Source organism: Bidens hawaiensis, unplaced genomic scaffold (assembly GCF_021521415.1).
Source record: "Bidens hawaiensis isolate Kalapana, Puna unplaced genomic scaffold, B.hawaiensis_p1.1 tig00001721_1, whole genome shotgun sequence".
NCBI classification, from domain to species: Eukaryota; Viridiplantae; Streptophyta; class Magnoliopsida; order Asterales; family Asteraceae; genus Bidens; species Bidens hawaiensis.
This window is the reverse complement of record NW_027491098.1, coordinates 969,733-995,368: the sequence shown is the minus strand read 5'-3', so window position 1 is coordinate 995,368 and position 25,636 is coordinate 969,733. Positions and strand designations below refer to the sequence as shown.

The following is a 25,636-nucleotide window of genomic DNA, read 5'->3' as shown; positions in this document are numbered from 1 at the left end:
CTCATACATTGGTGCATTGACCACTGTCGCGTCACCTAGTTCCTGAGAAAACCACACAACTATGAAACCCCCATGGAGTACGTGATCAGGATCGAACTTGTGACTTCAAAGGCCCCAAGCTCTATGCTTCATTTCCCATGTCACTGGATCCGAGTCAGTGGATTTTAACAAGCGCTAGTATGATTACACGCAATTTATGTTTACGTACAGTTTCTAAAAGACAAAAGATCCTACAATTAATTGTAACAGAAAATGGTGAGATTGAAACCAAAAAGAAATATCATAGAATTGTTACAGTAAATGGTGAGATTGAAAGGCAATCAAGTTGGCCGGAAGTAACAATGAATCAAATATGAATCGAACAAACTGAAAAAATTAGGGGTCTTTAGTATTGTAGCCCTAAGTTTGAGTATATTTATTTGTTCTTTTACTAGTCAAGTCACATGACTTCAAATGTTATAGCAATGTAATGTTAGTGAAAGTTAGCTATAGTTCTGAAACATCTTAATTCTTAACACCTAAACCAAAATAAGCACAAATATAACTGCATATAAGAACCCAACTAATTCAGTAAATTTGTCCAATGATCTAACTTGAACAATTTTGACAATGTGATGCTAGGGTTAGGGATGTAATAGTTACCGGCCTATCCTTTCAGGGTACCCTCTCTTATTAAGAATACAAGAACTGTTGAAGAATATCAAGGTAAAGACAGTTGGTTTTCAAATACTGTAAATCTTGAATTGATTTATGCATAAGGATTTATGTATAATTAAGTAGATTTTTACCCAGATTATATATTTGAATGTAATTAGTTATGAGGAGTCAGCAAAAATGAAACCTCAAGAAAATAAACCAGCAATTCTGTAAGCATGACTGGTTTGGCTCACTCAAAACAACACAAGTTTCCAAATGGCTGTTCTCTGATGGATTAGCCAATTGATTCTGAACACAGGTACGTTTTTCAAAGACTTCCGGTTAGTCTAGTGTCACAAATATTATTCTCCTTACACTAATAAGCAGGCGAAGAAGACCCTCCAATTTCTAACTTTTAAGTTTACATGCTTTCTGTAGGGTTGCGGTGTTTGCAATTAAATTTTTGCAGTTAGAAAAGAAAACTAAACATCAATGGCTATATTTATAATGTTACATGATAATTTCGAATGGCTCTCATATCAATCAACAATTATTACTAGAACTCAAACGTATCAATAAACATAAAATATGCTTAATTCAGTATCAAACAATATTTGTAGACTTGTATCCTTCTAATATCACTTGAAATCCACCATTAATTACAGTCCATCAGCTACAACTTGGCTGCTTGTTGTCAACCAAATACAAATATATATTAGTGAAAACATACTTATGATCCCCATTCCCTTAAGTACAAATTATAATGATTGATTGCATGATTACACAATTACTCTAGAATTGTATGCTCTAAAGAGCTAAAATTATTGATTTGGGTTGTTTAATTAGTTATTAACTTTATTCCCACTTAAATCGCATAATCCATTTGTTTTGGAGGTACAGGTTTCAAGGGCTTACTTGACAGTCAAACTCATCTGGAACTAGTGTCTTCAAGTTGTCATTAAGCTTTTTAATGTTTATCTTTTCTCTTGTTCTTTCTCTAGCTCTTGCTCTTGCCATGGCCCTTGACTGCTCTCTTGCTACCGATTTCCGTGTCGAATTCTTCTCTATTACATCAAGACACTTCATTACCAATTTCTTCTTTTGCCCTAATTTACCCTCATCTGAATCTTCTTTAATGGATTCAAGAAAACTCGCTTTCGTTTGATCATTGATGGTGGAAGATGAGTAGTGGTTAGTTCCCTCAACCAACTCCTTAATCGCGTTCTTGGATCTTGTAAGGAGCCAATCAAGAGTTTTGCTTGCTTTGTCAAAACCTAACAAGTCTTGTAGACAAAAGAACTTTCGTGAGATCTCAATGGACAATCTCACCCTCCGATCCCTAGGACCACGAACCGTGCAGATCTTACTGCGTCTAGCTTTCTTTGATGCCCCCGTTTTCTTCTGAGATTTAAAGCAAGAGCTTACTACATCTAAAAGATCATTATGATATTAGCCAGACTGTAGCACTGGCCCTTCAGATAAACATTGTTGCTGACCAAGAAAATCTTGTTTGATCGGAGGAGAATGAAAGAAACAGGCATCGGAGGTAAATGTGTCATTGTTAAAGCAAACACATTCTTTCTCATTATCAAATAACAAGCTGGGAGTGATGAAGACATTGGGGGATAAGGGAAGCTCAGGAAAAGGGCTTAAAGAATACATTGTAAGAAAAAATAAAGTAAAATTGTAATAAGAACATATTTGCATTTGTCTTAATGATGAGCATTTATAGATTGATTTAGAAGTAAGTGCTTTAGACGAGGACAAAATTGCTTGACTATGTTAACTTAGTCAATACATGGTCATAAAATAGGGCTTATTTGGTGCACTAGGCCGTCAAGTTTGCTCAGGGTCTGGATATGGGTATGATCACTTTACGATTTGATGCACACAACCTTACCCTACACTTTTGGTGCAAGAGGTTGTTTTCAGACCTGAACCGTAACCTTTATGTCACAAATCACCACCATTATCACTTGCTCAAAGGCCCACCCTCACATGGTGATAAAATATATTCTGTAAAATGCATTTTGTATATATAAGTAGAGTGAGATATCAATATCTTTTTATAACAAGGATGCTTCATCCACTTGTAACCTAGGCTTTAAAACAGTAGCAGTAGAACAGTGAACTTTTGTGAATGACATGAACTTCACAATTAATAGGAATATAATGAGATATCAACATGTAAAACAAATTATAAGATAAGATAAGATCATAGTCACTGTCACATAATGGTTCAAATACCTTTTAATAGTTTTCCAAAATTTATAAAAAAATACTTCTTTTCTCTCTTCATTGTATAATTTACACTCAAAACCTAACCCTATAATTTACAAATTTCCTTCACATAATTTTAATAGATATGATGAGAATGCTTTTAGTATTTATGATATATATATATATATTTATAGGGATGGTTCATGCGAGAAGTGATATTATAGCGAGAAGTACGAGAAATAAATTTAGACCTTTGATTATATGTAATCAATGGTATGGATTAATAGTGGCATAGTTGTAATTAACTAGACTATAATAACATGCTTGTTTGTGAAAAGAGGGTATATTAGTCTTTTGGATGTAGGGTTAGTCAATTCTAACGTACATTAGCAGCATCAATTCCCCTTTCTTATGCCCTAATCATTATAATCTACACCCATCGTCATTATCAGTTTCCAGAGAATTTCCTTCTTTTCACGCCCCTAATGAAATTAAACAATCTTCAATCTCTACTCCCCTGATCGATTTTCAGAATCTCAATCTCTAATTACTGATTGGTTATATACTAAGGTTAGTATCGTATTTTTTTTTGTTTTTTTTTGGTATTAACACAATACACCTCGGCCTGTAGGGATCAATATGCTATATTCGTGATTTGAATATGATAATTGCTGATGCATATATTGAGTTGAGGGAAAACTACGGTATTTTAAATAAAAATAGTTGTGGGAGGGGGGAAAATCATGGTTTTTCATCTAAAACTACACTAGTAAACATAATGGTTCTGATTTCTTTGATTTTAATTTTGATAACTATTTTTATGAAAAATTGTTTAGGATATTTTAAGTTTGATTATTTTTAAAGATGTACACTACTATTTGGTTAGTGTAATGGCCAGCATGTGTATATGTTCAACATGTGAAAGATTATTTGAATAGTCAACAATTTTTGGTTAGTGTAGTGGTATATATGTTTATATGTGTAGGGTTTATATGCAAATTGTGTAGGTTTTATATGTGTTAACTTGAGTATACATTCTATTATGTGTAGGTTGTGTAAGGTTTGTCTACAAATTATGTATGCTGTGTAAGTCGGTTGTGTAGGTTTTATATGCAAATTGTGTTGGTTGTGTAGGTGTTAACTTGAGTATACGTTATCTTACGTGTAGGTTGTGTAAGGTTTTCAAATTATGTATATTGTGTAGATAGGTTGTGTATGGTTTATCTGTAAATTGTGTAGGTATTAATTTGGGTATAGATTTTGTTATATGTAGGTTGTGTAAGGTTTATTTGCAAATTGTGTATGCTGTGTTGGCAGATCTGCAAATTGTGTAGGTATTAATCTGAGTATAGATTTTGTTATGTGTAGGTTGTGTAAGGTTTATCTGTAAATTGTGTATGATGTGTATGGAAGATCTGCAAATTGTGTACGTGTTAATTTGAGTATACATTAATATGTTATCTGCAGGTGGTGTAAGGTTTATTTGCAAATCGTCTATGCTATGTAGTAGGCTATGTAAGGTTTATCTTCAAATTGTCTAGGTGTTAATTTGAGTACACATTATGTTTTGTGTAGGTTATATAAGGTTTATTTGCAAGTTGTTTATGTTGTGTAGGTAGGCTATGTAGGGTTTATTTGCAAGTTGTGTAAGGTTTATTTGCAAGTGGTCAATGTTGTGTAGGTAGACGTACTGATCTATACACTGTGTAGAGGATAAATAAACTACACATTGTATGAATAAATATAATGTTACTATTTATGTAACTTAATATTGTTGTTTCTGTTGGGTAAATAATATTAACATTTGATGTCAATGCAATATTTAATAATAATAATAATAATAATGTCGATATGATTGATTTTTACTGTTTTTGAATTGTTGTATGTAAGGTTATATTATTGAACTGTGTATATTAGACTTATTAGTTATGTTATTGTTGATTGTGTCTTTGGCTGGTAAGTATACATTATTTTAAATACTACATGACTTACATGTGAATGTTTTCAATTTTATTATTTGGTATGTTTTTATTTATATAAATTTTGTTTTGTATAGAGTTCGAGACATTTGGCATTTAAAGATTTTAAAGCAAGTAGAGGCTTGGCTTTGGTTAAAAAAGCAAAGATACGAACACCGAAGAGCGATGACATTGATTAATAGTTATTCACATTCCACAGTGAAAATTGTGACATCTGCCCCGATCCGACCCGACCCAGGTACCCGTTTCTCTGACCCGATCTCTCTTTTATGATTTAATATTTATTTATACTTATATTTTACTTTTAATAATAATATATATATTTTCCTTCCCGCCTCTCTCTCTCTTTCTTTCCGCCGTCCCATCCCTCTTCTCTCTTTCCGCCTTCTTGTCGCTGTCCCGCCCTTAAGCCTTGTTTCCCTCTTTTCTTCTAACTCTTTGCTTGTCCTTTGGTTCCTCCCGCTTAAGGATGTCTGCAGCTCCACGCGCCAGACTCCTTACATGGAAGCCTGCGTGAAGACATCTTGTTCCTGCGATGCGTGGAGAGAACTCTTCTCGCAGCACGCTAAGAATGTATGTTCTTCCCGCAATGCGCTAAGAATGTATGTTCTTCCCGCAATGCGCTAAGAATGTATGTTCTTCCCGCGATGCGCTTAGAATTCTTGTTCTTCACGCAGCACGCGAAGGATTTGTGATTCTTCCCGCAGTGCGCTAAGGATTGTTGTGCCAGCCTTCGCGCTCGCGCACTCAGCCTTCCCGCGCTTAACCCTTGTATCTTCTGTTTATTCCAGCCTGTATGCTTTGTGTTGTCTTATCTTCTGTGCTGTTGACCTAACCTATCTAATGTCTGAATAGTTACTTTCGGCGCTGCATGCGTACCAACCCCATTGGTTGGTAGATAAAGTGACTGACATTATCTTTTGAGATCTGCTTTTGCCATGCTTGACCAGTACCTTTATCTGAACTGCCCATGCCTTTTTACTGTTCGCTGACAGCTTTATCTTGCCCCCTGCAGCTGCCATATCTTTTGATATCTTTTGCTATCTTTTGTTTTGTCTTGTTCTGTTTGTCTTGGAACCTTTTCTGGATTTATGTCTCCTAGGGTTTTCCTATAAATAATAATAATATTTTCCTAACACTTCACACACAAAACACTTAATCTCTCCTGTTTTCCTTGCTCTCTCTGCCGCCTCCTCTCTGCCTCCGTCTTCCTCTCCGTTCTGCCTTGTCTTTCCGGTAATATATATATATGATAATAATGTTTAAGTTACTTATTAATTATGCTAACTTATAATCAAGACTTAAAACCAATCGTTAAAACAATAATCTTATTTATAGGTTAACTTGTGCTTGTTTAAAGTTGGTTCTTGCTTTATCTATCACCGCATCGTTTATCATGTGAGTTATCTCGTATCTAATCCCTTTTTATTTTAAATGCTTTGGGATGTTCATGTGTTCATACAAAACTTGAGTCTTAAACTTGTTTACGAACTTTAGTCGCGCAGTATCCCATGTGTTGAGGACGTTTACTTGGCTGTTTATTTGTATGTGTGTATCATTAACCGCTTTGTTCGGCCTATTCCGCAGTTCCGTTGGTACCATTAGTTGAACACGGGAGACCTATCGTTTACGGTTTTCTTGGTTTACACTTGCACAGATGTTTTCTCGTTTTTATGCTCAATTGGGAGCATGGATTGAACTATGATCTATGAACTATCTTAGGCTTGATCACAATCTGATTACACCCTTGTTAAACTCTAGACATACACGTGTTGCGCGCAGATTTACTGTGATTATCTATGATTATCTATTAAACTTGATTTCTCACCAACACGCAAGTGTTTGACGTTTATTTTAACACATGTTCAGGTTTGCAGTAGCTGTTTTGGAGCTTGTGGACACGTAGGACGTTTTTACTTTTGGACCTAGAATTAAAATGTATCAAGACTAGTTAATGTTGTTTGAATGTTATAATTTATAATATATTTATGTTTGATTTATGTTCTTTATTTTCCCCGCTGCGCGTGCGCGATAAAATGTGTATTAATAAATATTGACACCAATAGTGTCGCGAGTAATGAAGCAATATGTGGCGCCCCGATGTATAATCCGCCTTTGGTCGGGGTGTTACAGATTGGTATCAGAGCTCGTTGACTTTAGGATAGGTGGTTAGACGTAACGGCCTAGAATACCTAAGAGTCCCTTCTCGCGCATGAGAGAAATCTCATGTTTGCGCGCTTATTGTTAATTACTCGTTATTTATGAATATGCTCGCGCTTGCGCAGTATATGATTTTATGTTTTATTTCGCGATATTTCGATTTTTTTGTTGAATTTCGATTTTTATTGATTTTACTTACATATTCGTTTGTTGGGATTGAAAATCCGAAAAGTCATGGTGATACATGAATAGTTGATTTTCAATTTCCATTTACGATTATGTTCTGAGGTTGGAGACTTGAAAAGTCATGGTGATACATGAATTGTCAACCTCCAATACTCATTTTCTTGTATATTTTATATTGAAGATTGGAAAGTCATGGTGATACATGAATTGTCAACCTCCAATACTCATTTTCTTGTATATTTTATATTGAAGATTGGAAAGTCATGGTGATACATGAATCGTCAATCTCCAATACTCGTTTACTCGTATATTTTAAATTGGGAATTCGGAAAGTCATGGTGATACATGAATTGTCGATTTCTGATTCGAATTTGTTACCTTTATTAAGTCTGCATTTAGGATCATTTATTTTACTTTAACTTTTGATAGCATCTAACTCCGTGAAACCAAGCTTTATAAAGTTATACTTTGCGATAAAACCAAGATATTAACTAAAATTAAAATTTTTATAGAATGCCTCCGCTATCGCGCCGATTTCAGAGAAGAGAAGCCTCGCGCATGCGTAGACAGCAACGTTCCCAGGAAATGGCCGCCGCAATAGCCCAAGCTTTGAGCCAAAACAATACCAACACCACCAGTTATAACATTAAGTCCTTTAATGCGGGTAACCCTCCGAAGTTCACAGGTCTTGAAGGAGCCACCGTGATGCTCCAATGGCTTGAGAAGATTGAAAACACTTTCCTCCATACCCGATGCCCCTCAGAAAGACGAACCCTATATGCTTCCAGTGTCCTGGAATCCAGAGCGCTTACATGGTGGAATGGAGTAGCTCATGCGCGTGGCGCAGAGGCTGCTTCTAGCATGACATGGGAGGAATTCAAGGAAATTCTTACGCGAGAATTCTGCCCTCCCAACGAAGTTAAGCGCCTGGAGGAAGAATTCTGGAACTTGAAGCAATACAGCGGTGAAGCGCGCGAGTACGCGACGCGCTTCCACGAGCTAAGCTTACTGGTCCCTCACCTTGTTACCCCTTCCCGCCGAGCCATCGAGAAATTCCTTGGGGGTCTCCCCATGGAAATTCAAGATTCTGTATGGGCCAGAAACCCAGTAACCCTCTCTGACGCCATCGAATTGGCCGCTGTGCTCAGCGACAACCATGTCAGAGCAGGAACCCTGTTCCTGCGGGGAACTGAGAAGACCAAACCCACCAAGACTGTCCCTGAACCAACAGAAACCAAACCAGAACCCTCAAACCATAACCAGAAACGTAGGCGCAGACAAGCCTATGCGCTTACCAACCCGCCCATTGTCCAGCAACCCGCTTACCAACCTCCAGTTTACGCGCCTAACCCACTTTCAACCTACCCAGCACCTCCTGTAGTCCACAACTATGCCTTAACCAATCCAGCACTTACTGCCCCGCCAACTAAGAAACCTTACACAGGAAACCAACCCTTTTGCCCAACCTGTAGACTTCATCACCCACCTCAAGTCCCGTGTCGACAATGTAACCGATGTGGCCGCGTAGGTCACTCCGTTGAGTACTGTAGAACCCCTCCCTCCAATCCGATTGCGCCAACACCACCAGCCTACCCGCAGAACCCACAGCCAACTTACCAAAACCCACGACCCAGATCGTGCTTTAACTGCGGTGATCCAAGTCATTTCCGGAACGCGTGCCCAAGGCTACAAGTTCAGATTACTCAAGCGAATCCGGTGAACCAAATTTCGAACCAAGTGACGCGTGGCCGAGCCTTTAACATAACCGCGCACCAAGCGCAAGCGAATAATGACGTAGTTAATGGTACATTTTTGCTTAACGGATTTTATGCATCTATGCTTTTTGATACTGGCGCCGATCGAAGTTTTATTTCTCGCGCCTTCGAGCAGAAGCTTGCGCGACCGCGCAACGATTTAAAAGAAGATTTTTCAGTTGAATTGGCTAATGGCGAAACTGTTTTAATAAACTCGGTAATTAAAGATTGCACGCTTAACCTTAACGAAAACGATTTTCTGATCGACCTCATCCCTATGCCTCTTGGAAGCTTTGATGTTATCATTGGTATGGACTGGCTCTCGAAGAATCGCGCCGAAGTTATTTGCGCCAAGAAGTTGATTCGCATTCCTCGAGAAAATGGTGATCTTCATATCTACGGCGAAAAACCCTCCAGTGGTCTTAAACTTATGTCTTGCGCCGAAGCCCAAAGACTCATGCGGAAGAAGTGTATTGCATTTCTAGCCCATGTGGTTAAACCCGATGAAGGAAAGAAGCTTCGCGATATCCCTGTTGTGCGTGATTTTCCTGAAGTTTTTCCTGATGATCTTCCTGGTATCCCTCCCGCTCGTGAAGTCGAGTTTCGTGTTGATCTTGTCCCTGGTGCTTCCCCCGTTGCTAAATCTCCTTACCGTCTTGCACCCGCTGAGATGCAAGAATTGGCCAGCCAACTTCAAGAGTTGACTGCTAAAGGATTCATTCGCCCTAGCTCTTCGCCCTGGGGTGCTCCGGTGTTGTTCGTTAAAAAGAAAGATGGATCGTTTCGCATGTGTATTGATTACCGCGAGTTGAACAAACTCACCATTAAGAACCGGTATCCCTTACCGCGTATTGACGACCTCTTTGATCAACTCCAAGGTGCCTCCTGTTTCTCGAAGATTGATCTCCGCTCTGGCTATCATCAGTTGCGTATCCGCGATGAAGATGTTCCGAAGACTGCTTTTCGTACTCGTTATGGCCATTTTGAATTCTTGGTCATGTCCTTCGGTCTAACCAACGCACCCGCCGTTTTCATGGATCTTATGAATCGGGTGTGTAGGCCTTTCTTGGATAAATTCGTGATCGTGTTTATCGATGATGTTCTGGTGTATTCTAAGACCAAGGCCGAGCATGAACAACATCTCCGATTGGTATTGCAAAAGCTTAGAGCCGAGCAACTCTATGCTAAGCTTTCCAAGTGTGAATTTTGGTCTGATGAAGTACAGTTTCTTGGTCATGTTGTAAACAAGATGGGTATTCATGTCGACCCATCCAAGATTGAAGCAATCAAGAACTGGATTACGCCATCCTCTCCTTCTGAGATCCGTTCCTTTCTGGGCTTAGCTGGTTATTACCGGCGTTTCATTTCGAACTTCTCAAAGATCGCTTTGCCTTTAACAGCTCTGACGCACAAAGGTAAACCGTATATTTGGGGCTCGAAGCAAGAAGAAGCCTTTCTAACGCTCAAGCGTTTGTTGTGTGAAGCTCCTGTTCTTGCGCTACCTGAGGGTAATGATGATTTTGTCGTGTATTGCGATGCATCCAACCAAGGTCTCGGTTGTGTTCTTATGCAACGAGGCAAGGTTATCGCTTACGCATCAAGGCAACTCAAGGTTCATGAAAGGAATTATACAACTCACGACCTCGAGCTTGGTGCAGTTGTTTTTGCCTTGAAGATCTGGAGACACTACCTTTATGGTACTAAGTGTATCCTTTACACTGACCATAAAAGCCTTCAGCATATCTTTGATCAAAAGGAACTTAACATGAGGCAACGCCGATGGAACGAACTCATCAGCGATTACGATTGTGAGATCCGGTATCATCCTGGTAAGGCTAATGTGGTAGCCGATGCGCTCAGCCGAAAACCCTGCCAACTTAACTGTATCTTGCCGCGCACCCAGCTTCACTTCGCGCCGATTCAAAGCAACCTTGAATCGCGTATTCGTGACGCGCAGCGCGCATCCATCAGTAATGGTAACCTTCGCGCCGAGTTAGCGTGTGGCGCGGAAGCACTCTTTGTCCCTAATCTGAGTGGAATTCTCTGCTATCTCAATCGCATCTGGATCCCTTGTGATGTGAATCTTCGCGCTGATATCCTGAGTGAAGCGCACAAATCTCGGTATTCTATTCATCCCGGCGCTGATAAGATGTACAAGGATTTGCGCATAACTTATTGGTGGCCCGGTATGAAAAAGGATATTGCTGTGTTCGTAGCTAAATGCCTGACTTGTTCTAAAGTAAAAGCTGAACACCAGCGCCCATCTGGTTTGCTCGAACAACCAGAAATTCCTACGTGGAAATGGGAAGGTATAGCGATGGACTTTATTACCAAGTTACCTTTGACAGCAAGCAAACATGATAGCATCTGGGTAATAGTGGATCGATTGACTAAATCTGCTCACTTTCTGCCCATTCGTGAAAACTACCGTGTTGAGCATCTCGCGCAGCTTTATGTCAAGGAAATTGTCTGCCGCCATGGTACTCCTTTGAGCATCATATCCGATCGCGATGGCCGTTTTATATCTCGCTTTTGGAAATCTCTCCAATCTGCTCTAGGAACTCGCTTGGACATGAGTACGGCATATCATCCTCAGACTGACGGTCAGTCTGAGCGAACTATTCAAACTCTTGAGGATATGCTCCGATCTTGTGTTCTTGATTTTGGAGGTAATTGGGATTCACACCTGCCTTTGATCGAGTTTTCTTATAACAACAGCTATCATTCCAGTATCGGTATGGCCCCATTTGAAGCACTTTACGGTCGTAAATGCCGCTCCCCGATTTGTTGGAGCGAAGTGGGTGAAACTCAAATCACAGGACCCGAACTTGTTCAAGAGACAACCGATAAAATCGCCAAGATCCGTGATCATCTGCTGACTGCCAGAAGCCGACAGAAGAGTTACGCAGATCGTAGGCGGAAGCCTCTCGAATTTCAAGTTGGTGATCTTGTTCTCCTCAAAGTGTCGCCCTGGAAGGGTGTTGTCCGCTTTGGGAAGAAAGGTAAGCTTGCTCCTCGTTATGTTGGTCCATTCAAGATTCTCGCGCGTGTGGGAAAAGTTGCCTACAGACTTGACCTGCCGCCCGCGCTCAGTAATGTGCATCCAACGTTCCATGTATCCAATCTCAAGAAGTGTTTAGCTGACGAGAACCTTCACATTCCGCTTGATGAAGTTCAAGTTGATGAAACTATGCATTTCGTTGAGAAGCCTGTTGAGATTATGGATCGCGAGGTTAAGCAAACCAAGCGCAGTCGTATCCCTATCGTGAAAGTTCGCTGGGAGTCCAAGCGCGGAGCCGAGTTTACATGGGAAAGGGAAGATCAAATGAAGATCAAGTACCCGCACCTGTTCTCTGCGCAACCTACTTCGAGATAAATTTCGGGACGAAATTTCTTAAAGTAGGGGAGACTGTGACATCTGCCCCGATCCGACCCGACCCAGGTACCCGTTTCTCTGACCCGATCTCTCTTTTATGATTTAATATTTATTTATACTTATATTTTACTTTTAATAATAATATATATATTTTCCTTCCCGCCTCTCTCTCTCTTTCTTTCCGCCGTCCCATCCCTCTTCTCTCTTTCCGCCTTCTTGTCGCTGTCCCGCCCTTAAGCCTTGTTTCCCTCTTTTCTTCTAACTCTTTGCTTGTCCTTTGGTTCCTCCCGCTTAAGGATGTCTGCAGCTCCACGCGCCAGACTCCTTACATGGAAGCCTGCGTGAAGACATCTTGTTCCTGCGATGCGTGGAGAGAACTCTTCTCGCAGCACACTAAGAATGTATGTTCTTCCCGCAATGCGCTAAGAATGTATGTTCTTCCCGCAATGCGCTAAGAATGTATGTTCTTCCCGCGATGCGCTTAGAATTCTTGTTCTTCACGCAGCACGCGAAGGATTTGTGATTCTTCCCGCAGTGCGCTAAGGATTGTTGTGCCATCCTTCGCGCTCGCGCACTCAGCCTTCCCGCGCTTAACCCTTGTATCTTCTGTTTATTCCAGCCTGTATGCTTTGTGTTGTCTTATCTTCTGTGCTGTTGACCTAACCTATCTAATGTCTGAATAGTTACTTTCGGCGCTGCATGCGTACCAACCCCATTGGTTGGTAGATAAAGTGACTGACATTATCTTTTGAGATCTGCTTTTGCCATGCTTGACCAGTACCTTTATCTGAACTGCCCATGCCTTTTTACTGTTCGCTGACAGCTTTATCTTGCCCCCTGCAGCTGCCATATCTTTTGATATCTTTTGCTATCTTTTGTTTTGTCTTGTTCTGTTTGTCTTGGAACCTTTTCTGGATTTATGTCTCCTAGGGTTTTCCTATAAATAATAATAATATTTTCCTAACACTTCACACACAAAACACTTAATCTCTCCTGTTTTCCTTGCTCTCTCTGCCGCCTCCTCTCTGCCTCCGTCTTCCTCTCCGTTCTGCCTTGTCTTTCCGGTAATATATATATATGATAATAATGTTTAAGTTACTTATTAATTATGCTAACTTATAATCAAGACTTAAAACCAATCGTTAAAACAATAATCTTATTTATAGGTTAACTTGTGCTTGTTTAAAGTTGGTTCTTGCTTTATCTATCACCGCATCGTTTATCATGTGAGTTATCTCGTATCTAATCCCTTTTTATTTTAAATGCTTTGGGATGTTCATGTGTTCATACAAAACTTGAGTCTTAAACTTGTTTACGAACTTTAGTCGCGCAGTATCCCATGTGTTGAGGACGTTTACTTGGCTGTTTATTTGTATGTGTGTATCATTAACCGCTTTGTTCGGCCTATTCCGCAGTTCCGTTGGTACCATTAGTTGAACACGGGAGACCTATCGTTTACGGTTTTCTTGGTTTACACTTGCACAGATGTTTTCTCGTTTTTATGCTCAATTGGGAGCATGGATTGAACTATGATCTATGAACTATCTTAGGCTTGATCACAATCTGATTACACCCTTGTTAAACTCTAGACATACACGTGTTGCGCGCAGATTTACTGTGATTATCTATGATTATCTATTAAACTTGATTTCTCACCAACACGCAAGTGTTTGACGTTTATTTTAACACATGTTCAGGTTTGCAGTAGCTGTTTTGGAGCTTGTGGACACGTAGGACGTTTTTACTTTTGGACCTAGAATTAAAATGTATCAAGACTAGTTAATGTTGTTTGAATGTTATAATTTATAATATATTTATGTTTGATTTATGTTCTTTATTTTCCCCGCTGCGCGTGCGCGATAAAATGTGTATTAATAAATATTGACACCAATAGTGTCGCGAGTAATGAAGCAATATGTGGCGCCCCGATGTATAATCCGCCTTTGGTCGGGGTGTTACAAAAATTATCAATTGTTTTAGTTTCTTGTTAATTTTATTCATTTTTTATTTAATGATTGTAAACTCCATATATCATGATTTTGATGGTTAAACGACGGTTTAAACATTATTACATATAAATCCTTTTAACATTATTACTTGTAAATCTTTTCCTGATTTTATACACACATATATATATATATATATATATATATATATATATATATATATATATATATATATATGTTGTGTGTGTGTTTATGGTTTTACATATTTTTAAATCAAATATATCGATAATAAAAGTCATCATTTGCCAGTGCAATACGAACAATTCGTTTTGCTAATTTAACCTTCTCAATTAAATAAGTTGATTTTGGAGAAGAAATATAAATTTCAAATAATTGGGATGTTGGTTTGAATTGAATTAGACATGGTTTACAATAACGTTTATAAATTGAATTATAAACAAATGAAAAAAGAGACTTGAAACTTCCTTCATTTAATAGTTACCAAATAAAAAATTTGGAAATGTTACTAATATACCCTTTTACATATTTTAAAGAAAAAATAAAAAGAAATTTTTTGAATGGTTTAAATGACTTCTCACACTTCTCGTACTAAAAACACTTCTCGAATGAACCCAATCCTATATATATATATATATATATATATATATATTAGCTAATTTAACACTAAGAAAAGTAAAAAAAAAAAAAAAAACATGTCACTCCTAAAACACCCTTTTCTTGTAAGAAAGATTCAGTAAGACCAACTTAGCAGCAACATCGTTCCCTGCTAAGTTGGTCTTAGTGTTTCTTTTGGTTACTCTTCGCTCCTCGCCTCACTCTTCTCGGTTCGGTGGCTGCTCATACTCGAACCCTACTTCTTTTCTTTTTTTCCGGTTTCTTACACAACAACTCTGGCTTTTTTCAGTAATTTGCAGACCATAATATGTTCCATCCATATATGCTTTTAACTTTGTTATCTTTTTTGTTTAAACTTTTTTTTACTTTAATGTCGATATCATAATGAACCAAACCAATACCGACTGAATTTGTGTTATTTTGATTATAAGTTGTATATGCGGCGATATTCTTTTGGATTTTTCCTGATTTATTTTTTGAACTTAGTGTTCGGTATTTAACGAGTTTAACCGATACCAACCAAATTCTTGTCGATGAATTGCTGTAAAATGGCGGTTGTTACCTAGTTCTAATTAAAAATTTTCAAATTACCTTTAAGTCTAATAAAATTATATAAGGCGTAAAGATTATATAAACGATGAAAAGTTTAAAATAATCACTAAAAGAGGTTGTGTAAAACCGAGAGTTTTATAAAAATAGCATTCTTATAACAATTCATATGTTTGATTTATTTTTATATTTTTTTTATCATAACCAGTTAGAGTTTATATTAGTTTGTATCGTATATAATTTTGATTAGTTGAAAGAATCTTCTATACGAAGAAGTGTTTCAAAACGTTTCCAAATCTCAAAATTGCAATAATACATGTTAATGCAAGACTTCACAAAATGATTGGCGTAACTTTTCATTTTGAAAACTCAAAATTGGTGTATTTTAAAAATATCAAATAGGTTCTGACACATACACACAAACACGAATAATACCTGCAAGAAATAAATATACGAAGATAAACAGGCAAGATTTACGTGATTCAATTTAGACTAACTAATTGCCCTGCTGGCGGTGCACGCATATAATGTATATATGTGTGAACTCTCGGGTGGGCAAAAGTAAAATTGCACTAATTTTGACGTTATTTTACTAATCTCGTGAAAATAATGTTAAAAGTGGGGGAAGGTTATTCAGGCATCATGTGGTGGCGTTGATAGCCGAAAGACAAGGGCACATGCACCAATCAGCCGGTGTCCCGATGATTGAGTGCTATGTGCCTTATATCCAAGGCTTGATGCAAAACTACTATCGAGCCGGGGTCTCATCGGAAGCAGCCTCTCTATCCCTATGGGGTAGAGGTAAGGTTGTCTACATCTTACCCTCCTCAGACCCTACCATAACATTGCTATTGGTGGGATATACTGAGTACGATGATGATGATGAATTTAGACTAACTAACATCCACACACTACAAGAAAAAGGACTTTTTAGTGGCGACTAATGTCGCCACTAAAGGTAGTGGCAGCGACAAGTCGCCGCTACTATGTCGCCAGCAATGCTTCGTCGTTAACACTTCCACATCGCCGCTAAAGTTATATTTGTCGCCGCTAAAACATTGGTGCCACGTGGGATGAATGTCGTCGCTAATATTTGTGCCACGTCACCTCCGTGCCACATCACCTGCACGCCATGTCATCTATTATTAGTGGCTACATTGTCACCACTAAAAGTTACGTGTAATTTTCAATTTTTTTCCCTGTAATATCCAGTTTTTTATTCAATAACCTGTATATTTTTTGGATTTTGATACAAAAACACTAATTTATAAAAACACACCATTTTTCTGAAACATACATAAAAAACTAAATAACATGTCCATAATCACGGTTATCTTGTCTAGTTAACATAAAACATAAAACCGTTAGTCATCATCCACGTCCAAATATATTATCTAGTTAACATCTTACCATAAAACCCTATTTTGTATCATCATCCCCAGCGCTATCGTCACTACTATCTTTGTCCGTCAAGTGTGATGACTTTCTCGAACTCATAAACTCGTCAAGACAATTTATGAAGGTCGGGTCTTGAAACATTAGCTTGATTTGATCCTACAATATCAATGAAGTATACAAATAGTAAGTTAAAAACAAAAATAATTTACACGAATACAAACATCTTTACAAGCATAGAGAATCAAGAACCAACTTGGAGACTTTCGGTAACCCGTTTAAGCAAAAACTAGTTTGAAACTAATCCGTTTTAAAACCATTGAACCTCTGTAACTTGTTTGATGTATAATCTAACCCGAACTAACTCATTTAAGAAAAAAATAGTTTGAAACTTACAGTCCCACACACATTATTTTAATGACATATAATCTTCACCAAGGGTCTGAGTTTGAATCTCATACTCCCGCTCTAAAGCATGCTATATTTTACAAAGATGCTCTTAATAACTTTATTTATATGCGTATATATAAATAAATATATGTTACATATAAAGTATACTTAAGTAAATACTTACATAATGTCTTTCAGTTTCCTCGTCATAAAAAATCCCAACTTCATCAGTATTAACATCATGATACGTTTGGAGTCGGGTTTGATTATGTTTAACAATCAGCAAGACATTAGACGTTAAATAAATACTTATATATAGTATCTATATATAATACATATATATCTCCTTTTTGTATGTCGTGCTAGAATATGTGCTTGACCCACCCCGGTTCACCTTTGTTTGTTTTTCACGATTCTTTTTGTTTGCTGCTGAACTATTTTCATGCGTCTCCGACAATAAGAACTCTAGAGTTTTCAACCAATTGTCCTCATCCATGCCCGTGGGGACGTTGCGCCTTACTTCCTAAATATTATTCTTACCTCCAAATTTTTTAAAGTGTCTTTTAGCATCGTGTTTTCTGTCTCGGTATCCTTTCTGATAACCGCATCGATGCCACCCTCCAGCTGTCGATGCTCCCTATCTCGCTTAACTGCTTTCAAATCAAATTTTCCCTAGTTTGGTAAAAAAACGAATAAAAAGGAACATAAAAATTACTTAATAAAATAATTTATTTACCTTGAGATGCTCTTCCTGTTAGAAATCGGATATCACAAACACAAGTATACAAAGATATGAATTGAAACAATAAGGGTGGATCAAACAATAATAATCGACTGAATGATCTTAGTAATTTACAAGTGTATAGAAGTTGTTTATATAGACTAGGAAGAGATGACGGTTAAACAGAAGAAATCGTTATAGACGGTTATCTGTTTATCAACAACCTCTCCCACTAATCCTAAGTTATATCCTAATATAAATACTTATAAATATGTTACAATAAAATAACTAAATACAAACTAATAAATAATGTTTATAATTATCTAATATTCCCCCCTTAAACATTATTAATTTCAAGAGGGTTCTTGGGTAGACTTGAATGAGCTTCCTTCACTGCAGCGGTTGCTTTTGCAAAGTCGAACTTCTTTCGCTTGATTAATCTTTTCGCTGCATTCAAATCTCCTCCCTAAGTAACGTGCATATTCTTCTTCGTTAATCCCCTCAATTCCCTTGGCTTCAATTTCATGAGCATTCTTTGTGATTGGAGTGCTTCTTCTCCTTTCCTTAATCGTTGGTTCTTAATATACTAATAACCCAATTCCAAAACATCAAGATATTGAGCATAAAGCATCCGAACCAAGTTGCAATCTTCATAGTCCAAATTCAAGTCTTTTGCAATCACGGTCCACATGTTGTATTCTGTAACTCTTTGATATCCTCCTTCCATTTTAACAATCATGTAGAGATCAAATAGTTCCACTCTTTTATTTATCTTAAACATTGGTGGAATTGGGCGATCAGAAATCATTAGATAAACATGCAAGAACCAATCTACCATTTGTAGAAACTTATTTTTGAATGCTCTATGATGGGACCAAACTTCTTTTGTTGTTTCGATTAAATCCAACAAAGCAACACAATCTTTAAAAGAATCAAACTCAAGATCATTAATCAAACTGTCTATTTTATGAAAACGGGTTTGATCTTGACTTAATTCCAGAAATTTAAAATACTCATTTAGATATTCTTGTTCATAATCATCATGATCTGATGAGTTTCCAAAATTAACTAACATATTTGTGTTGTCAGAAATAACTTCATGAGATTCCTTAAACATACTTTTGAGTGAACACTTGTTACCCTCCATTTCAATCATAATCCCTTGAAGCCTTAATTGATGTAAACTTAATACGTTTTTATCTAAATTAGGAGAATAGTAGACACTATCAATCCTAAACTTGCTTCCATCAATATCTAAGAGTATTTGCCCAATACCCCTAATGAATGCAATCGTATTTCCTCCTATTCGGGTTTCTATCCCAAAAGACTGTTTTATGTTCTTAAGCTGAGAAATATTACCTGATATATGTTGATGAAAACCTGTGTTAACAATCTGACCATAATCCGTTCTCCGTGCCTCTTACTATGTATTCTTCCTTATAACCAGTAACATCGTTCTCCATCTGTGTCCCCGTAACTATTGTTTGGCGGATCATAAGTGTGGCATCATCTTGGTCCTTTAGTTTGCATTTATGGATTAAGTGCCCGGGTTGCCTGCAATAATAACACAGCCTTCGTGTTTTCTGAATTTGTTTCATGCGGTTCATGTGCTTTCTTCTTGCGTTATCCATAATCAAGATTTGTGATTTTGTGATTAATGAAAACTTGGCTGATACCAAATTGTTAGAAATCGGATATCACAAACACAAGTATACAAAGATATGAATTGAAAAGATGAAACAATAAGGGTGGATCAAACAATAATAATTGATTGAATGATCTTAGTAATTTAAAAGTGTACATAAGTTGTTTATATTGACTAGGAAGAGATGACGGTTAAACAGAAGAAAGGAAGAGATGACGGTTAAACAGAAGAAACCGTTATAGACGGTTATCTGTTTATCAACAACCTCTCCAACTAATCCTAAGTATATCCTAATATAAATACTTATAAATATGTTACAATAAAATAACTAAATACAAACTAATAAATAATGTTTATAATTATCTAATACTTCCAAGGAATTCTTCTGAGCAGAGGAAACATATTTCCAAGATTTTTTGTCAAATGCAATAAAGTTCCACAAATAGATCCTAACCTCACGCGTAAAATAATCATTACGAGTACAAACCGGTGTGTATGTGGCAATTCTATCAAAAGGAAGATCTAAAGGTCCCCCTTTTTCGCAATCTCTTGCGCAAGTTTCAAATTTTTAGCCTTTCCTCTCGTGTTCTTTCTTGGAACAACTTCAATTATAATTAAAAATTGTTAGTCGTGATATTTATAATAATGAACAAATATATTAACTAAAAAAATAAATAAATAACCAATAAATTATGCTAAGACTTACCATCTTGCTTGTGCGGACCTCGGTTGCCAGTAAAAGGTGGTGGTGGATCCCCAGCACAGTCACCGCCATGCCCAAGGCCCATGACATCAGCCATCATAAAATCTACACAGCTAGTCAAAACATTAACACACAAACAGACTTTTAAAAATTCAAAATTGCAACTGGTCAAAAGAATTAACACGCTAACAGACGAGTCAATAACACAGCTGATCAAAACTTTAAGATACTAACGGACTGTTTAAAAATTAAAAATTAAAAATTACAACGGGTAAAAAGCGTCGGGCCACATCATTTTAAGTTTGTTTCATACAAAGATCTCCACTCACAACTCGGTAAAATTTAGATTTTCGTTAATCCAAAGATAGAACAGCTAGACAATCATCAAAAAGTAAGACCCATCCACTCTTTACTTCATAATGTAAATTATATATTATTAATATTTTAATGCTATAAGATGTACTATTTATCCTTTGATCATTTGTTTTGTGTATGTAGCTTTGGATGTGATCACGGCTGTTTATTATTACAAAAACATAAAAGATATGAACAAAAGGTATTTGTGGTTCACCCCAACATGAAGCAAGCCTTTATTTTTTGACACTAAGCGAGTGATTATTTTTCTTTATTTTTAATGATGCTAATTACTTGGTGACAGATATTTGTGGAACTACATTTACCCACTGACGAAGAGTGCACATCGTGATTGAAAAGGGGATAACACCATAAGTTTTCTTTTGTGTTTGGTTCACATTATTTGTTTATTATGCGGCTCATCGTATACTCATAATTAATACATCGGATCATAAACGATAATGGTTTATGAAATTCAAAGCAACATGAAAAGGAACCCCTTGCGAGCATATATGCTATTGCCACTTATTTAAGAAAGTTTTTACGAGCCGAAGGAGCATACTGGGTATTTTTGAATTAATGTCTGCAAATAAGGGTCAATTTTCACAGATTTGGTACAAGGGCGGTTTTGAAAAATGTTATTAACACTTCTGCATTAATGTTTATTCACTTCCTATTTTTAGGAGAACTACTTATTTGTATCATGAATTTGCTATTCAGCCTTTCTCTTTCTTTTGTGATACCGTGACTGAACGAACCTATCCAGACAGAATTCCCGTCGCGAAGCGCGGGGGTATCCCGCTAGTTATATATCTATATCATCAAATGAATTAACTAATGCTTTAATAAAATATCTAAAAAAGAAAAAAAACAAAAAACAAAACTATATAGCTACCAATTATTACTATTTGTTAATATACTGTTTCCCTAACACCTAACCAGAATTTTATTAAACTTGGGGTAGTTTGATCATTGATATTAAACACAAATCTACCTATACACATACAAATCAGTTTATTACACGAGCTAACACTCATACACGCAAATCACTTTATTAAACGAGCTAACACGCCATCAGTTCATATTAAGCCAAAATAATGCATAACTTAACAAAATCTGCCTACACACCTACAAATATGTTCATATTAAGGACAAATCTACCTACACACAAAAATAAGTTTATATTAAGCATAGTTCTACCTGAAAACAAACAAATCAGCTCATATTAAGCACATATTTACCTACAAACATACAAATTTGTTCATATTAAGCATAATCAGTTCATATTAACCAAAATTTTATGTATCGGTACTTAAATTTTGGGGGTTCTTGCAGCAGAAGTCGAGGTGCAGCAGTGGTGGTGGTGCTCCGACGAGAAATGACTCCGAAAAGGAGGTGCAGCGGTGGTTGGCTCCCATGGATGACGACGGTGTGCAAAGGTGGTGGTGGATGACGTGGTGTGGCTGAGTTGGAGGGAATGGAATTTGTGATGAAAAGTGAGGCTGAGTTGGAGGGAAATATCCCTGGTCTGGACGGATAAAACCCCAACCATTGGATTGGTTATAAAAGAACGAATAATAATAGAAATCACGCGGATTGAGAATTAGCGGCGACATTTTTAGAAGTCGCCGCTAATAGGGTCGCCGCTAATTCTCAAATTTCTTGTAGTGACATGCTACAACTAGTGTAGTTTATTACTGCTATTGCCTCACTCATAAGGAATTACTAGTACAAAATCAGTATGTATATATAGAGAGAGAGACAGACAATAGGGTTACAAGCTTAATTAACAATAAACAAAAAACGGGCAATGATATAGGGTCGGTCAAAAACCTCTCATGTCTTCTATCTTTATTAAACCTAAATAATTAGTCTTCAAATAAATCGAGCCGAACCAAGCCTAAGCCTCCACAATCCAACAACCTCCCACTTAGAGGCTTGATAATCTTTAAACTACTATCCACTATGAACACTTGTACCTCTAGCAATATCCTCGACTCACCTAGTTGCAGTGGTCTTCTCATCAATTAACTTGAAGGACTGTTATAGCTCTCTTGAGCTCCACAACATCAGTTATGGCTAAAATTGTCATTAACTTGTCATATGTCCTCCCACTTGCATGAACATTTCGATCCTAACATAATCTGAGAACAAACACTCCCCATATATAGTAGTTAACCTTATCGAGAGACTTTAACATATGGAACACCGATTCTTTTGACCCACTATCGTCTAGTGGCTTTAACTGACTAACTGTTAGTACTCCTATTGTCACAAACACCTCTAACAGGTTTCTTGAACCCTTTCATACATGTTAAGTCTGCGGGCTTTGGGTTTATCTCCTGCAAAACAAACATTCTTCTACCCACTAGACTCTGTGAACCGGAATATTGACTTTCTTATGAACTAGGGCGGTTACTTCCTCAGACTGTAAACTGACCATATACAGTGAACCCCTCTTTCTTCCTCAAGCCATTACAAGATTACCTTCAACCACTTTATAGTACCGGTTCCCGAATTTAAGCCATGTCCTTGTTCCTTGAGCCATGACAAGATTATCTCTACGCACTATATAGAATAAGACTTGAACTCTTACTTTCATTAGAAGAGACTTCTTCCCAATACCCCATAATACTTTTAGGCACTATACTATAGTCGTTTATCTGAAAAATAAATAAAGAATCAACTTGATATGCATAACTAGGATTTGTAATAGCGAATATCAATGCGTAATGTTAAGATCATTCGTATAAATTGTGCAAGCCTCTAAATCCGCCTGTTAACTCATTAATATTCCACAAAAATGGAGATAACGAGTGATTAAGACCATATGCCCACACAACAACAAAAAGGGCTTTTTAGGACCTTTTGTGTGGGACGCTTGTAAAATAGAGTCCTAAAATCTATTTAATAGGACAAATGAACATTTGGGGTCTTTTTACAATATACGCTACAAAAAACGGTGTCCTAAAAAGTTATTTAGTAGGATGGATGATTCTTTGGGGTCGTATTATCATATAACTTAATAAGACACTTAAAATGTAAATCCTAATAAAGCAATCTATAAGACATGTAGTTGTTGGTGTCCCATTATGTGGTAATGTAATAGGACACTTTATCACTAGAGGTCTTATTATAGCATAACTTAATAAGACACTTTGTAGTTAAGTCATAAATGTTCGGTGTTATAGGACTCTTTTTAGTCGAAGTCATATAAAAACATAACTTAATAGGACATTTTACACTATGGTCATATAACTTTAACCTTTATAAGATGTATAATCATTGTGGTGTTATTATAATTCACCGTAATAGGACATTTGATATTTTAGTCATAAAACATATAGTTTATAGGACGTTTATTCGCTAGAGTTTTATTATAACATAACTTAACATGACACTTGACACTTGAGTCGTATAACTTTAACCTTTATAGGACGCTTAATCATTATGGTGTTATTATAATATACCGTAATAGGACACTTGATATTGCAATCATAACACATATGTTTTATAGGACGCTTATTCACTAGAGTTTTATTATAACATAACTTAATATGACACTTAACACTTGGGTCTTACAATTTTAACCTTTTCATGACGTTTAACCATTTTGGTGTTATTGTAATACACCGTAATAGGAAACTTGATATATGAGTCACTACAAAAAAATGCCATCTAGTGGCACACGTTTTTAATGGCACTTAACTGTTTTGTCACTATTTTAGGTTTTAACAACACTTTGTGTATGCCACATTTTCTTTGCACACACTTTTAGTGGTATTTAACATTTGTGCCACTAAAATTTATGTTTTAATGGCACTTTTTGTATGTCATATTTGAATGGCACACACTTTTATTGGCATTAAGCATTTATGCAACTAAAATTTGGGTTTTAATGGCACTTTGTGTATGCCATATTTGCTTGGCACATAATTTTAGTGGCATTTAGTATTTCTGTCAATAAAATTTAACTATCTAATGACACTTTGTGCCATATTTTCTTTCTTATGATATAAGCTCTTGTAGGCTAGAGTCGGTTGCAACGGTGAACTACTAATTACTTAACTTCGTTGTTAACATAATTAAACTTTTTAATCCTTGTAATTCATAAAAATAAATTAAATAAAAGAATAGTTAATTTTTGTAGGTTAGGAAAAAATATATATAAATCAATACAGATTTACTATATTTGTAATTTGAATCATAACTTTTAAAACGTCCTTGGATTAACCTATGTTAATTTGAGCTAAATAATATTACACTCAACAGTGACCATTTAACTAAATACTTCTAAACATTTAGCTCAAAACATTCACTCTATAGCTCCTAAGAATCATAAACATTCAGAATTTTATAACCTATAGCACTATAAAAAACCGACACTGTGATGGTCACAAAAGAGTAATCTAAATTCAACCCCTATCAAATGCCTAATCAATACCATGACCAAAGTCATCACTTGTGAAAAAAATACACTTCTAGTTCGCAGATAATGATACCTATATCATCGAACCCTGACCTCTTGTTAACATAATGCAAGATAGCAATAGAGCCAATATATAGATCAAACTCAACAATAGCCAGGAATAACCAATAACAACATTTGCTAATGTAATTGTAGACCCACTTCAGCAAAATAAAAAAAATGCAACAGTAGTCCAAATGAAGAGTTGACTCGGCATCAGAAAAGCATACACATGATATTGTTGCAGCTCTAAATATGATCATTGAAATGCTACGAATACAAATGGTTGTCATCCATATTAGCAAATTGGAATAGTTTTGTACTTTTGGCATATTCAGATTAGATCAGTAATAGCAACTACATAAAACAAATGTTGGGATAAAATAAGATTAACCGTCTTTGTAATACATAACAGCCTCGGCTCCCACCGTTTTTCCCTCGGTAGTGTAAAGTTATCCTTTTTCAGCTGCAATTTTTTTATACGTAGTGTAAATTTACCCGTTCCCGACTGAAATTTT

The 25,636-nt window shown here is 36.7% G+C and overlaps 1 pseudogene; it reads right to left on the bottom strand.

Annotated features, from left to right (window-relative positions):
- Nucleotides 1–1,136: 1,136 nt before the first annotated feature.
- On the bottom strand, nt 1,137–2,298 carry LOC143595178 (transcription factor CYCLOIDEA-like; annotated as a pseudogene).
- Between the last annotated feature and the right edge of the window lie 23,338 nt (nt 2,299–25,636).